The sequence below is a fragment of the Schistocerca piceifrons genome, chromosome 11 (assembly GCF_021461385.2).
Source record: "Schistocerca piceifrons isolate TAMUIC-IGC-003096 chromosome 11, iqSchPice1.1, whole genome shotgun sequence".
Lineage (NCBI taxonomy): Eukaryota > Metazoa > Arthropoda > Insecta > Orthoptera > Acrididae > Schistocerca > Schistocerca piceifrons.
The window spans coordinates 91,473,535-91,490,703 of NC_060148.1; the positions used below are offsets into that span (position 1 = coordinate 91,473,535).

The following is a 17,169-nucleotide window of genomic DNA, read 5'->3' on the forward strand; positions in this document are numbered from 1 at the left end:
TATTGACACACAGTCAACATGGGTTTAGAAAACATCATTCTTGTGATAAGAACTAGTCTTTACTCACACAAAGTGTTCAGTGCTATTGACAAGGGATTTCAGATTGATTCCGTATTTCTGGATTTCCAGAATGCTTTTGACACTGTACCACACAATCAGCTTATAGTGAAGTTGCGTGCTTATGGAATATCGTCTCAATTATGTGACTGGATTTGTGATTTCCTGTCAGAGAGGTCACAGTTAATAGTAATTGACGGAAAGTCATTGAGTAAAACAGAAGTGATTTCTGGCATACCCCAAGGTAGTGTTGTAGGCCCTTTGCTGTTCCTTATCTATATTAACGATTTTGGAGACAATATGAGCAGCCGTCTTAGGTTGTTTGCAGATGATGCCGTCATTTATTGACTAACTAAGTCATCCTAAGATCAAAACAAATTGCAAAACAATCTAGAAAAGACATCTGAATGATGCAAAAATTGGCAGTTGACCATAAATAACAAAAAGTGTGAGGTCATTCACATGACTGCTAAAAGTAATTCATTATACTTCAGTTACTCGATAAATCAGTCAAATCTAAAGGCCTTAAATTCAACTAAATACCTAGGAATTACAATTATGAACAACTTTAATTGGAAGGAACCCAAAGAAAATGTTGTGGCGAAGGCTAACCCAAGGATGCATTTTATTGGCAGGACACTTAGAAAATGTCACAGATCTACTGACAAGGGAACCTCCCCATCGCACCCCCGTTAGATTTAGTTATAAGTTGGCACAGTGGATAGGCCTTGAAAAACTGAACACAGATCGATCGAGAAAATAGGAAGAAGTTGTGTGGAACTATGAAAAAATAAGCAAAATATACAAATTGAGTAGTCCACGCGCAAGATAGGCAACATCAAGGATAGTGTGAGCTCAGGAGCGCCGTGGTCCCGTGGTTAGCGTGAGCAGCTGCGGAACGAGAGGTCCTTGGTTCTAGTCTTCCCTCGAGTGAAAAGTTTAGTTTTTTATTTTCAGTTTGTGAGACAAACTCTTACGTTTTCATCACTTTTTTGGGAGTGATTATCACATCCACAAGAAAACCTAAATCGGGCAAGGTAGAAGATTCTTTTTACCCATTCGCCAAGTGTACAAGTTAGGTGGGTCGACAACATATTCCTGTCATGTGACGCACTTGCCGTCACCGGTCTCGTATAGAATATATCAGACGTGTTTTCCTGTGGAGGAATCGGTTGACCTATGACCTTGCGATCAAATGTTTTCGGTTCCCATTGGAGAGGCACGTCCTTTCGTCTACTAATCGCACAGTTTTGCGGTGCAGTCGCGAAACACAGACACTAAACTTACTACAGTGAACAGAGACGTCAATGAACGAACAGACACATCATAACTTTGCGAAAATAAAGAAAGTAAAATTTTCACTCGAGGGAAGACTTTAACCAAGGACCTGTCGTTCTGAAGCTGCTCACGCTAACCACGGGACCACGGCGCTCCTGACCTCACACTATCCTTGATGTTGCATATCTTGCGCATGGACTACTAAGTTTGCATATTTTGCTTATTTTTCATAGTTCCACACAACTTCTTCCTGTTTTCTTGATTGATTTGTGTTAAGTTTTTCAAGGCCTGTCCACTGTGCCAACTTATAACTAAACCTGAGGGGTGTGCGATGGGGATGTTCCCTTGTAAGGAGAGGATCCTTACCAGATGCGACTGATAGAGTATATCGAAAAAGTTCAAGGAAGAGCAGCAGGTTTTGTATCATTGTGAAATATGGGGGGGAGAGAGGAGAGAGAGAGAGAGAGAGAGAGAGAGAGAGAGAGAGAGAGAGTTACTAATATGATACAGGATTTGGGCTGGACATCGTTAAAAGAAAGGTGCTTTTCATTGCGATGGAATCTTCTCACGAAATTCCAATTGCCAATATTCTTTTCTGAATGTGAAAGTATTTTGTTGGTGCCGACTTACATAGGGAGAAACAATCACCGCAACAAAATAAGGGAATTCAGAGCTCGTATGGAAAGATATACATGTTCGGTTTTTCCACACGCTATCCGAGATTGGAACAACAGAATTTTGAAGGTGGTTCAATCAACCCTCTGCCAGGCACATAAATGTGATTTGCAGAGTATCCATGTAGATGTAGGCCTACTCAATGATAACCAGTCAAAATATTCCAGGTCTACAATCTTGTTGATTCTGGCCATCCTTTTCTATCTTCTTTAGTTTTCTTTCTTTTTTGATTCTGGCCCTATTTGTCACACTTCTTCAGCTTTTTCAGCTCCAGCAACATGTTGCCTGCCCACTTTTCACGTGTTCCCCAGTTTTTACGTCTATTCTGCTCATGGTTTTCAATCTGCTCGTTACTCCATCATCAAGACATATGGTGTCCAGCACACAAATACGAAAAGCTGACTTACCAACACCAATGACAAGAAAAACACAAGTAAATTCAGGTAACCTATTTGTATAAACAGAAAATGATTCCAATAAATCCCGGCTCATAGTCAATATGTTCAAGGATATCACACGAATGAGTTGCTATGGAAACATTTTGCCAAAATTAAACAATGAGACATTTTAAGCAATGTTGTGTGTTTCACAGTAGTGTGACAGCTAGTCTGCTTCACAAAGGTATTTAAACATGAAAGCAGTGAGGTACTATACATAAAGCATATATTTTTAGAAACAGAATGGGTCAGAGAAATTTTATTAAATAAAGAATTCCATCTTTTGGGCCCTCATGATGTCCAGGCCCTCTAACAACAAAATGCAGAAAAGTTACACAAGTTAACCATGCATTGCCTGTTTACAGACTTTAAACATATGGCATTAACGACAGTGCCCTAAATGGCTTAAATCCTGCTTATCTAACAGAAAGCAAAGATTTACCATCTCTTCAAACGGCGCATATTATTTTTCTGATTGGAAAAAAACTCAGGGTTTTTCACAAGTCTCCATATTAGACCCAGTCCTATTTCTCTTATATGTCAATGACTTACTATTAAATATCAGCTCCCCATCTGTTCTGTTCGCAGATGATACTTCTGTCTTAGAAGAAGATCAGGATTCGGAAAAAGTCCCAAATTTGTGATCAGTACCCTCAGCACCTTAGAAACTTGGTTTCAGCTAAATGGATTGAATCTAAACATATGTAAGACCCAAATGATGCAGTTCAAAACTTAACTGTCAAAATGTGAGCAGATTAAGACTGTACACCAACCACGACTCAGTCAAATTCTTAGGTTTAAATGTAGATAAAAATTTGAGCTGGCAGGCACACATTGAATACCTAGCAAACAAACTGAGCAGCTTTGAATTTTCAATGCAAATATTTTCAACTGCAACTGACATGGACACCCGAAAAGTAATATATACAATCTACTTCAAATCCATTATCAGGTGTGGCATTGTTTTTTTTTTTTTGGGGTAACTCTGCAAACATAGTGCAGATACTAAAAATACAGAAAAAAATCATTCGAAATATGTGCACTACAAATCACAAAGAACCATGTCAACTATTATTTAGAAAACTTGAAATATTAACACTGCCCTCCTTATACATATATGAGATTATTATACGGGGGTTTCAAAAAGTCTCTCTGCAGTGCCTTACGATTGTTCGCCTGCGTGGGTTACTTCCCTTCAAGTGGACTCTCCCAACATTCCACCGTTTCGTTAATCTCAGCCAGCGTCAGTGGTGTCGGTGTGTGTCATTACGTGTTGACATGAACATTTAAGTTTAGTTCCTTTGTTTGTTTGTTTTCCTCTTTGTCACTTAAAATGCTAGCCATTTAAGAACGCGTGTTTTTAGTTGAACAAGTGTTCAAAGCTGGCAGTAAATACACAGCTTCAGTTCGTCAAACATTTAATTCAGTTTTCCCGGAGACAACACTCCCACATCACAATACTGTGCGAGATTTGATGAACAAATTTCGAAGTACAGGTTCAGTGACAGATGCACCGAGAAGTGGTCATCCTAGCGTTTTGTCTGATGATAAACTACCCGATATTTCCCATAAAATGTCCAAGAGTCCAAACAAGTCAGTAAGAAAACTCTCCTAGGAAATCGATGTTAGTGTCTGAAAGGCCCACGCAGCTGTAAGGGGGGAAAAAAAAATCAGAACTTTTCCCATACAAAGTGACAGTCATGCAAGAAATGAAAAATACTGATCATGACAAGAGACTGCATTACTGTCAATGGTTCAAAAATTTTGTTCGACAAAATGGAAGGGATATTCTTAATGAAACATTTTTCACTGATGAGGCGTGGTTTCATTTATCCAGGTACATGAACTCCCAAAATTCTCGTATGCAGAATACTTGTGTATTCATGAGGAACCACTTCACTCTGTGAAAATATTAGTGGACTGCAGTTTCTAGACATCGGATTGTGGATCCCATATTTTTCAACGAAACAATAAATGCATAATGATACTGCAGTGATATTCTGTACCCATCCATGGGAGAATTTGCGTTAAGTGAAATACTGAATGGTTATTTTCAACAAGATGGTGCAACCGCACATACAGCTCGCGTTTCAATGTCACTGCTTGCTGATGTTTTTGGTGATCGCATAATTTGACAGGGACTTTGGCCTCCATGATCACCTGAAGCTAACACCACCTGACTTTTTCTTCTGGGGTGCAGCGAAAGCAACTGTCTATAAAAACCGTCCAAAATCCATCTATGAACTCAAAACTGCAATATCCATTTTCACTGCTTCTTTTACAGAAGAAATGTTACAGCTTGTGTTTGGAAACATGATTAGATGAATTGAATTGTGTATTCAACAACAGAGGGGGAGGGGGGGGGGGGCGCAGTTGCAACATTTAATGTGAAAATTTGTAAGTAAAATGTATATTCCATAAATTAATAACTTGTATTTCACTGAGTTTCATTTCGGTATACTCGCTGTGGCATACGGCACGCACGGCTAACAATCATACGGCACTGTGGTGAAACTTTTTGAACACCCTGTATTTTTGTACACCAGACATTAATTATATGAGGAAACCATTTTGTACATTCGCATGATACTAGAAACAAAAAAAAATTTATGCTCCCCACCCACCACCTCAGACTGTATGCCTGGGGACCTCAATACATGGGAATGAAAATTTGTAATAAATTAAAAGGGAACATGCTGATGAAGATTAATTTACGTTCACTTAAAAGAAAGCTATACGAGGTACTGACACTGAAGTGTTATTACTCAGTGGATGAATTCATCCAGGACAAACTGGAAATTTGAGCTGGATACAATGTGTTACACATTCCAAGAGCTATACTTATAGTGTTACTTATTGTAGTGCTGTTATTTATTAATGTAAATATCACTGTAACTGTGTTATAAATTTTTGACATGTCTCCTGTATGCAAACCAAATGGATTGCAAATTTACATGATGAGATGTATAAAACACAATTCACTGTTCAAGTAATACAAACTGGAACACCCTATCATCTAGACATGTACAAAATGCAATGAATGCTCGAAAGCTCCACAGATTTCATACTAAGACCCAAATACTGTTCTTGCTTTATTTTCTTGATCACATCAATGATAGTATGCAATTCCAAGTTGTGGCTTTTAGAAATAGCGTCACGAGTTTATGACGCAAAGAATGTAAGCGGCCCATTATTAAATGTTATCTGTGGTTGCCACAACAACTGGCATAAACTATGTTGTTTATTCTGATTATGACATGATTTCCAAGGTTGGTTAGTGTAGTGTTTCAGGATATTTATAAACATCCCAACACATCACTGGAAAGCCGTCGACAAGAGATGCTCGTGAGTAAATTGAATATGGATAAATGTAGTGGGAAAGGAAACTGTGTGTTTTACTTTCTTGTATGAAGTGGATGTGGAGCAGTCGCGTAGCCAGCGAGAAGGGGACCAGTAAAAATGGTATTACAACCACTGGTCATACAGGAGTCATTTGTGGCATAGTGCAGCAAGTGCCTGAATCCAAGAACCATGGAGTAAATGACGCACCAACAATGGCGCAATGAACAATTTAAGAGCAGTAGTTGTTTATATGGTTCGCTCTCTCAGGTACCGAAGTACGTATATACGGACATTTTTGAATGTACTCAAGAGAATGGTATTACCGTAGCAAATGCTTGTTGTGTTGTTAAAAGTAATAGTGAAAATGTTGGGCACAAGGTACCCCCCGCTTGTGATAAGTGTGGCTATTTATTTAGTAGTGCAGTAGAGAGAACTTGCAAAAGCATTCCAGAAATCTTCACCACAGATGGATCGACAGGGAGGTGGCACGGAAGGATTCGCATCACCAAACAACTACTCTGAGAAGAGATGATGAAGGTAATACTACTTTCATCTGGTGGTGTATTGGGGTCAGCAAAACATTGCCCTGTTGTATCGGCCACGGATGCAACTTCCCGATAGTGCTGGTTTAAGATCCACCACAAACCCTACAAAATATACATCAGCAGGAGGAAAGGGAAGAAACACCCCATATGGCAACCATGGAAAACGCGAACGGAGACTGCACCAGCAAGTAAGTCTAAAAAATTGATTTGAAGCAGAATTATGACTCCAAAGAATAGACGACAGAAGTTGCCCCTGACAACAAGCGATCAACAACAGTGCCTTACCACACACGTAACAAGGAATCAAGAAGAATTATAATTAAGAGCTTCTTTTGAATGAACTGTCTGATTAGCAAACACATAATGAATGGAAACTATAATTTACTGTTGGATACCTGAAACAGAGGAAGAAAAAAAAAGAAAAAAGAAAAAGACAGTGGCAGCAAGAGCAGACGTCGGCTGGCTTTGGCTGTTCTACAAAAAGCATGCAGTTCACAGTTCCGCAGAAGGGTAAGCCGTGAACATGAAAAAAAGTCTAGACATTTCTCCGAGTGTACGGTTTAATATTAATACTGTTGATTAGTAATGAAAAGTGTATGCCAATCACAAGAAATACAGTAATGCAAAACGAGGAGTTAAGATAGATTCTTGAAGGCATAAATAAAGAACAAGCAGAGAAGGATAAAGCAATACTGGAAAGCATAATTAAAGAACAAGCAGAGAATGATATGGCAATATTAAAAGGTATGATTAAAAAACAAGCAGAGAAATACAGAGAAGGACAGAGAGCGGAACAAGTAGAATTAATTTAGTCCATTAAGGAACAAGTTACTGAATCAATCGATGACATACTCAACCATAAAATACAAGAGGTTAAACCCTACTTAGGATCTAACTTCAACGCACAAGTTAATAATCAGAACATTAAAATAATGGAAATAAATTCTAGAGTAAAAGAATTACGAGAATCAGTACCAGTAGAGGTGCAACAAGTAGCCAAACAAGTGTTAACAGATCATTTACAGGAAAGTGTACATAGATTAATAACCCGATAGTAGACAGGCTATGGAGATAATGTGAATTCCCGATTCCAAGTTGTATGAGCTAGTATTCCAGACACAAATAAGCGTATCAAGTCCATACAGAAAAATGCTGAAGCAGGAACACCTGATGTTATAAAACATTTGGAGAAACGTTTACAGTTATTCGTAGAAAAAGACGTAAAAGACAAAACAGAAATAAATAATGGCAAAAATCACTTCTGGGGGAGGTACAAGTAGCAGTAAACAAGAACTTGATAGAATATGGAAAGCAATAGACACTAATAAAAAGAAATTAGAAAATTGTAAACCTGAAACAATGACAGGAGTAACTGAAGATGTAATAGAGCAGGGCTTCCCAACCTTTCCAGCAGGTGGACCCCTTCTTCAGTCGAAAATCCATGGCGGACCCCTAGTCAGTCAAGAGCACAGTAACTTTAAATTTCAGAGCGAAACCCATGGGAACTGAAAGCTTCTTAATGATAGTTCCATGTTCCCAATGACCCCCCCACCGAAGTATCAACAGTATTTGGTTTAGAGATGAATGAAAACAACTTTAAGGTCAAAAATCAACTTATGAAATAGGTAGTGCACTGACAAAGCAAGTTTAACATTTAATGATGCCTGGGGCCACATACGTGCCAGTGAGCGCTGTGATTGGTCGACAAAGCTCGCTCCGCGCATGCGTAAAATGTTTCAGTGCATCTACCGCCGTGAGCCGGCACACAAACGACCCCCGTATTGTTGCGAAACAGTCGATCAGAGAAGCCGCATTCTCCGGCACTAAACTGTGTATGCGTTCTCACTTAGGAACCGCAAAGGCTGCTTGGGAATACAACCTGAAGTAAAAGTACACTTTTTCACACACAAAAAAAAAGTGACGAATTTGACTTTCACATTTTTATTTTACTCATTATTTTACACAATTTGGTGAAGGGTGGCCACGGACGCCCTAGAAAGAGGCGGCAGACCCCTAAGGGGTCTGCGGACCACACGTTGGGAAGCCCTGTGATAGAGGCTTTAGCTATAGGGAATGGGTTTAATTTAGCAAAGCACTTTCCAAAGTACAAACCAAACAGTGATGTACACCCAATTTATTTTTTTAAGAGTGTTTGCCAGATCTTTGTCCAAAAATTGTGATGACTTAAAGAAAATAGATTTCACATTAGCATACGTAATGGGAGAAGCTGCGGAATGGGGAAATGCTCATGCAGAAGAATTTGTGTCTTAGAAAGCTTTAAGAGAAAGCACTGGTCTTCAAGTACTCAGGAAAAATTAATCTTGATGTTACTAGACCCTACTCCATACAATAATTCATGGGGCACATATTAAAAGTACTTGGAACGGCATTTGACAAAATCTAAATACTTAGATCATCCAACAGATGAATGCACTTACCGAAAGTACTCATTAGATGTTTACCATATCACGTTCGACAAGAAATATTTTACAGAGGGTGGAAAACCGTGAATGAGTTATTACTGTTTATTGAAGTTTTAGACACACTGAATACTGAAACAAATGAAAATTATTCAGTGAATGACCCAAAAACGGGGAATAGAAATAACAAATCCTTTTGTAATTCCTTACCGTGGACGAAGGAATCCAATTATTGTAGAGTAAGCAGTAATGAAACTGTTCACAGCAGGGATAATGGTCTAAATCACAATAACCCTAGAGGGGGAAGAAATCAGATTGATAACATCAATTCACAGGTGTTTACTCCTCAAAACCAAGTAAATATACAACAAAATAATACGGGGCAAATCAGCGTATTGTTGAAGTAAGTTCCAATCAGTATCTGGTCATAGTGACAGAAAAGGAGGTCAACGGCCAGAATCCAGGATGCCGCAGAACAGTACTCGGCCCATATATAAGTAAAATGATCGTTTATAGTAAAATGTCACCTATTACTCGGCCCACATATAAGTAAAATGATCGTTTATAGTAAAATGTCACCTATTAACGAATGGTTATTAGCGAAAGAGGAAAATTTAGTAAAAGTGCAACACAAACCAATTGTAATTGGAAGAATACGAAATAAAGAAGTGGAAATTTACATTGATTCAGGAAGCGAAGTATCAATTTTGGAGGAATAGCTATTAAGTGGAAGAATAAAGGAATTTCATAAGTTACCTGTTACAGCAGTAAATATTGTAGGTATTACATGTACTATGAGCAATGTAGTGAAATGGGAAACAAGGATTACATTTTAAATAGATCAACTTGTGTTTGAACAAACCATGTTAATAGTCCCTAAAAAAAATACAGAAGTATTACTAGGTTTAGATTGGTTAATGAAATGTGCGGTGGTAATAGACTTTCAGAGTGATTTCTTTAAGTGCAATCAAGATAACTATAGCCTAATAGAGAGATCTTGTTGAAGACAGATTGATGTCATGGACTAAATGGGGGTAATAATTTATGGTTAATAGTCAAAAGCTGATTTGTATGCTAAGGCTTACGAATCTGAACTGTTGTTAACCCTTACTCAAAAGGAAGAGCTTTATGGAATATTATGCAAATATTCAGATGAATTTTCAGACAAACCAGGGAATATAGGATATTATGTGTGTAGTTTTAAAATCAAAAGCAAGGAACCTTTTTTTTCTGTAGACCTTACCCTGTACCTATCAACGAAAACAGGAAGTACAGGAAGAAATACATAAAATGTTACCTACTAATGTTATAGAAAGAAGCACAAGCATATACAACAATCTACTGTTAGTTGTCAGAAAGGAAACAGGAGGTGTGCGCCTATTACTAGATGCGAGAACCTGGAATCGTCACATTGAACTGGAGAGATTGTCCCATATGCATAAACGAACTACTTGCTTGTTTTGCAAAAGCAAATTATTTTAGTTCTGTGGATCTGACGGATGGGTACTGGCTGGTGAAATTAGCTAAAGAATCTAGACCTTATACTGCATTCCTATATGACGGAAAGTCTACCAGTTTAAAGTTTTGCCATTTGGGTTAAACATATCAGTATCAGCGTTTGTAAGAGCATTATATCAAGCATTAGGGAAAAAGTTGTTACAAGAGCTATTGATTTATGATTAAGATATACCGATTGTTTCAGAAACCTGGGAGGAACATTGTGATTTACTTGCAAGAGCAATAGAGAAATTCTATACCAAGGGAATAACTACTAAGCTCACTACATCACATTTTGGGCGAGAGGAACTAAAACTCTTGGGACATTTCATAGGAATAAGAGGAATTAAACCAGATCCATAACGCATTAAAGCGATTAAAGACTGTCCACATCCACAGAATGTGAAATAGTTACGTTCCTTTTTAGGATTAGTGGAATTTTATAGACGGTATATACAAGGACAGGTCATGGTAATCCACATCTACTATCGCTATTAAAGCAAAAGGCAAAATGATTACGAGATGAAAATGCAGAAAATGCATTCCAGGAAGTAAAGGATACCCTAGTCAATGCTCCTATTTTAAACCATCGTGGACCATTTGGCATCACAACAGATGCATCAGAATATGGCACAGCAGCAGAATTATTGCAAGAGGAATGGGACCCAGAAGAGGGAGAAAATAAAACCATTGCTTTCGCTAGTCGCAGCCTACACGAACATGAGCTTAATTGTACAGCAACGGAGAAAGAATTACCGTATTTACTCAAATCTAAGCCACACTTTTTTCCAGTTTTTGTAATCCAAAAAACCGCATGCGGCTTAGAATCAGATTCAAAGTAAGCGGAAGTTCTGAAGAATGTTGGTAGCTGCCGCCACAACTAACTTCTGCTGTCTAATATATGTAGCACTACAGAGGCATGCTTTGCAAGCACAAAGATAAATACTGGCGCCAAAACCTCTGCATCAGTAAATAAATTAAAAGGTAGAAGAATGTAAACATTATGCCATGTATTCTTTCATGTTTGCTGCTATCTCATTTAAATCCTGTCTGCCTAATAAACTACGAAACTAGAGTGAGACAACAGCAAACGCGGAAGAATATACATATCATGTCATGTTTATATTCGTATTCTTCTTATGGTGAATAGTGTTTCAGTCAGAAATGAAGCACGGCAACTGACTAGATTTAAAAATCTAAGATGACTCATTTCTGTGCAGAATGTAATGTACTGAAGAGGCGTCTGCAAAGATTTTCAAACAGAGAAAAATTTTTGCAAAACTCTCATTCAGAACATCTATCATACGCAGTCTATTATTTGGTTCTTGTTGATCATTATCAAAGAAAGCATCAGTGTAAGTAACAACAAATAGCAGTCTCTTGCCATTGTTTTGCTCACGAGACAATTCCCCCCCCCCCTTTTTTTTTATTGTAAGCCGCGGTAGGGCGCACAAAAGCAAGCCATGCCACGAGTGGCGACAGGTCGTAAACACTCATTATCAGAATCTGACAAACAATGCACAACACAGTACAATAATGCATTTTCAGCTTAGAGTGACGTAAATGCCTATAACAAAGAGAATTGCACTTATCAGATCCAAACAAAATAAGCAATCAATTCAAACCATACGAAGCACGTGGTTTTAGACCAATGTACCTGCTGCAAACTTTGAGAAACATAAATCATCCAGTTTGGGATCGCAAACAAAGTTCATCACCTATTAATGTTAGCATGCCAACAGAATATAATAAATCGGGTAGAAACCTCCAAATTCTTGGGTTCAAATATTGACAAAATGTCAAAACTGGCCAACTGTGGGGTACAGAGTCATTCATTCGCTAATGTTCTGGGGGAGAATATTCTATGTTGTGGACATCTCTAAGCAATTAGGGACGTCAACCAAAGGCTCAAATCACATTCATTCACTGATTAAGTCTGCAAAAATTCACTTGAGTCTGAAAGTGACAGCAATATCCACAACTACAACAGTAGAAGGAAAGTATAACTTTCACTACTTCATACATGTTTTAAATTATCTATGCAAGAGGCTAAATGTAGTTAGTGTCCTGGCTCTTCTGTTGCACAATGCAGTCGCCAACTGCGAAATGAGTGACTGCAACTGAACAACTGTGTTTGTTTTCAGTGTGAACAGCAGGAAGAAAACTAGATGTGATGACAAACTGACCTGTGGCAATGCCCGAGGCTGATGTTTGGTTGGAATGTGACAGTTCCACTCACTGTTTGTCATGTTCACTGTCCATCATTCATTGCACTAGTATGAACTGCAGCATGCAAAGTAAGAGACAGGTACAGTGTCACTGGACTTCTGCCATGCAATCTGCTGTCAGCTGACAATCCATATCACAATGTGACTACATCATGCATAACATGGAAGTAACTAGCAAGCTACCAATGCAAATGGTAAATGTGTAACCAATATAGTAGACACTGATTAAAGATTTTATTTTGATAATGCAAATGAACAAATTAGATACAGCATCCAATAAAAAAACCACGAGAGTTACTTGGCAGTCGCAAAGCAAACACCCAACAATTTTTATTTACTGCTGTATGACTAGTTATGACAGACTGTTTCACTCCTCTCCCAAACACATCCCCACGTCCACCTCCGGGAGAATGCTGTAAGCAACTATGGCTTCAAAACAGTTACAGTGGGTGGTTCTGTGAGGCAGTGGAATGTAAACAGTTCGATAGCTTGCATCAAACTCTAGCTGAGAACGAAGTTTGTTTAGTTAAGTGCTCCATGTGGTATACCTGAAGGGTAAGTTAACAGTAATAACCTTATTACTAAGTCATTAGGGCAAATGGTGCCATTACACCAACAGATAATGTCAATAAATGTTACATTACCCTATGTAAAAGAGGAGTAGGTTAAGCACTGGAATTACATTTAATCATTTTCCCTTCACACTGCAGAAGGGGCAGGCAATGAGCCAAGCACATTATGTTTATAAGCATGCTCAGTAAATACTTAGACAAATAGTGGTATTTTATTGAATAATTTGTTACCTACATACGAACAACTGTAAGTTCAATCTTTAGTATCATGTATAAATATGTATTGTTTCTTGTAGAGCGTCATATTTCCTCAACATTTTACTTCTGCCAACTACTGCTTGGTACAATGTACAGAAGTACAAAAGTTTATTGCCTCCATGATCTTTAGCTCGCACAATGTTGGCTTCTAATGTGCTCTATATATGAACTTTTAGCATTTACTCTAATGACCACAAGCTGCAACAACAAGATGTCATGCAAATACCTAGAATTGCCCTCACATGATAATGGCAGATGACAATACTTCATGACAATGCTTCTATAAAATCCAAAGTGAGACATTTCAAAAAACTTCACAGACAATTAGTGATAGTTCTTGGCAAGTAAATTACTCTTACAGCAACAAACTTTAAATTTTGTGCCCACAATAATTTTTGCCACGACATACTCATTGGCTTCATTCTCAGGTGACAAAAACTGGAATCAAACATTTCCCTTGACCTACATAGGTCAACCACAGCCGATGATACCAAAAAACAAACACCTGCAACTGTGATAAATAAAACCAAACCCACAGCACCTCAAAAATCTTAAAATCAAACTTCCCCACAGAAATTAAAAACAATCAATACACCATAAACACACAAAACATCATAACTCACGAACAACACACCCCAGAAATCTGCTACTTACCACCAACCAATTCTGGCACTGCACATTTTGTTGGCCATGGAAAAAAAAACCAACCCTACCAACCCCAAGCCCCCCCCCCCCAAACATCTCACACACCTAAAAAAAAAAATCAGCAACAAAAACCACAAAATAAACTAAACCTACTCACGCATTACAACTCAAAAATAACTAACAAAAAAGGTCCTCTCCAACATAATCATAAAACAATCCCCCCACCCACCCAAATCCACAACCATACGCCCTCAACCACCCACCCTCAGCCAGTACACCTTACCCACAGCCCTCAAAAAAACATGAAAAATACAATAATGCCCAGGGACACAATTCCAACACCAATACTCATCTAAATGAGATGGCAGGTTAGAAGAGCCTTATAACTGATTTAACCACCAACCCCTCCCCCCTCCCTCCCAAAAAAAACCTCCATTGCATTAGCACATGCACCAGTTTTGCAATTTTTAAACTCTAAACTATGGTTTACAACTAAATGATCAAAAGCTCTCTTCTCCAAACCCCTGTATGACGAAAAAGCATCTGAAACTACAGTACACCCTCCTCAATATACTCTTTAATTAACCCTTCAAGTCCCTCTTAGTGTGCCCCTGCAAAACCCTGAAAACATAATCGGCATACCCACCCCACAAAGTAACAACCTCCCCACACCCACAAACCAACCAGAAATGTACCTCTCCCATACTTCCCTCTTCCCAGACTGTGACTCATCTATCTCAAACACGAACCCCGGCTCACCCAACTTACTCTTATACTGACATACTCAGAACACACTGCCCTACAAAAAGAAAACCAATCTAACACCATCCTCTGACTCACTACAGTCACATACACACAAAAACTAGTAGAGGACCTATAACAAAAATAGTACGTCATGAAAACAATCTCTCACACCCAACCTAAATTTCTCGAACCAGGTACCGCATCTAAAGGAGTTCCAAACATTGTCCTTCCGACACCAAGACATGTACACGTCCGCGGTCCGAGAAGCCGGAACTTTCCCCAACCGCATATTCTCTCGGCAAAACACCACACTTCGCAAATTCCGCTATTAATCCAAACACCTGCAGGAACTTAATCAAGAACAACATATCCTCTCCCATCTCTGCCCACAACATGGTGCTATTTCACTCTACCGTCATATTCATACCTAAAACATGAATCCACACAATAAATTAAACGTCTTACCACACCACAAACAGCAAACCAATAAAACCTATCGAAAACATGAACACATAAACGGAACACAAAAAAACTGATAACTCACTGAAAACAATTTCAATCCTTAGGTCATGAACATTGCCAACAACTCCCCTCCTCCAACACCAAACCTCCAATGAACCTAATACGCCACATAACACACACCACCACCACCGGGCACAATCAATCAACATGACATCTACAAACATAACCAACTCAAAGCAAACTCTGTGCCATACTGTCACACACCACATGAAGAAGAGCAGATAGAAGAGGTTGACAGTCTTAAGTTCCTGGGATTACAACTTTTATTAAATTCAGTTGAGAGGAGCACACCACAGAACTGCAGAAACACCTTAACAAACCTGTATTTGCAATTCGAGTGTTAGCAACTCCTTCTACTTGACTGACGAATTTTTAATAGAAACAAATGATGTATCGTATATACTCATACTATTAGTATTTTTATTTCGGCTAAAAAAAATTTGACATGTTCCACATCACGAGAATCGCCTCAGCACGGATCTATGGAACGAAAAACTAATCTAATCTCACCACAACATCCATACGTGGAATCTAACGCTTCTGTTGACTCCAGAACTCGGGCTACGCTACAATTAAGAGACAACAGAATTCAGATTAAACAAAAAACATCACAAGTGAAGTTATGGTAAAGGCGGATGCGCATAATCTCTACTGCACTTATATAGTTCTGCGCACCAACACGATTTAAGCCTCCACAAACACAACTTCGAGCAATATTGTAAACAAGAGACGCGAACTACCTAAACAATAAGAGTATCACAGATGTCAACTACACAACGTGTGGCGAAAGGGTGCACACTCATCACTCACGTTGTGCACTGTATAGACTCATACTTTCCCGAGCACAGAACTATGAAACATTCGCGCATAAGAAGATATCTACAGAAACAAAACTGAGGCTATACAAGACATACTGAACTTATATGAACTTCAATTTATAAATTCTGTTACTGAATTTCAATTCTGTTACTGAATTTCATATTATGATTCCAAGTACATCAAACAACGCAGTTTTGTGAATCATTTTAATAATACCGGTAAATCCAATACAACGTTATTCACAACTGGGATACTCACCTAGCTGTTCCAGTCATTGTACGTCGTAAGTCTTTAACGTCGCACTGTATTAAGGCAGCATCCGCTGCATGTCACAAACACGAATACAAACCATTTTTCTTTCCCCTGTAAATCGACTTGTTAACCGCAGAGTATTTTTTTGCCGCACTTGTACATTTTGCTCACTCATATTACCACGCAAATATTAAACCTAACTACGTTTAATAAGAAAAAGAGAAAAGCGGAGTCAATGGTCAAGAGACACTTACTAGATCACTCACATCTTGATTTTCTAACTGTACACCACACAATAATCTTTTAATAAGCGACACAGGCGTCTGAAGCTAGCGAAATGAGGGATGCTCAACTACCGGACCTACAGATAGATGGCTCTAGCGCGTGCCGCCAAGAGATTATATCATTGAGTGTCCGCCATATCTGAATTTGGCAAAAAGACGAAGTGTCAAAACACGGATGAAAATGTTTTTCGTTCTGCGCCCTCATATGTATTTTATATTGGATGTTCTAGATATCTACACATCAACATAATGAAGTGTTTCTAATCTAGCGAGAAAAAACAGTGACAGTTCTGCTATGAAATTCCTAAATTCGAGTGTGTTTTGAAAGTTTGACAAGCTGACCTATAAATTGTTTACTATTTTATGAGTGCTTTACTTATTTGCCCGTTTTAAAACACTATTTAAGATTCAATGGAGGTCAACAAATTACCTTACTTGCCGAAGCTTTTAACTACTGGTATAATTCGGAAAATCAAGTGTGGACAACAGTGAAGACGTCTCTTGAAAAGAAGTTGACATCGTGTACTTAGTGGTATCTTTACTGACAACAGAAATTACAACTGAACTATTAAAGTATTACTTACGTATAAACAG

The 17,169-nt window shown here is 38.5% G+C and overlaps 1 long non-coding RNA gene across 1 annotated transcript in view; it reads right to left on the reverse strand.

Moving 5' to 3' along the window:
* LOC124720266 overlaps positions 1 to 16,628 on the reverse strand; it is a 39,743-nt gene extending 23,115 nt beyond the window's left edge. The window contains exon 1 of the long non-coding RNA XR_007006105.1: positions 16,298 to 16,628. This is a non-coding gene — a long non-coding RNA (uncharacterized LOC124720266). The remainder of the gene's footprint in view (positions 1 to 16,297) is intronic.
* Positions 16,629 to 17,169: the final 541 nt, after the last annotated feature.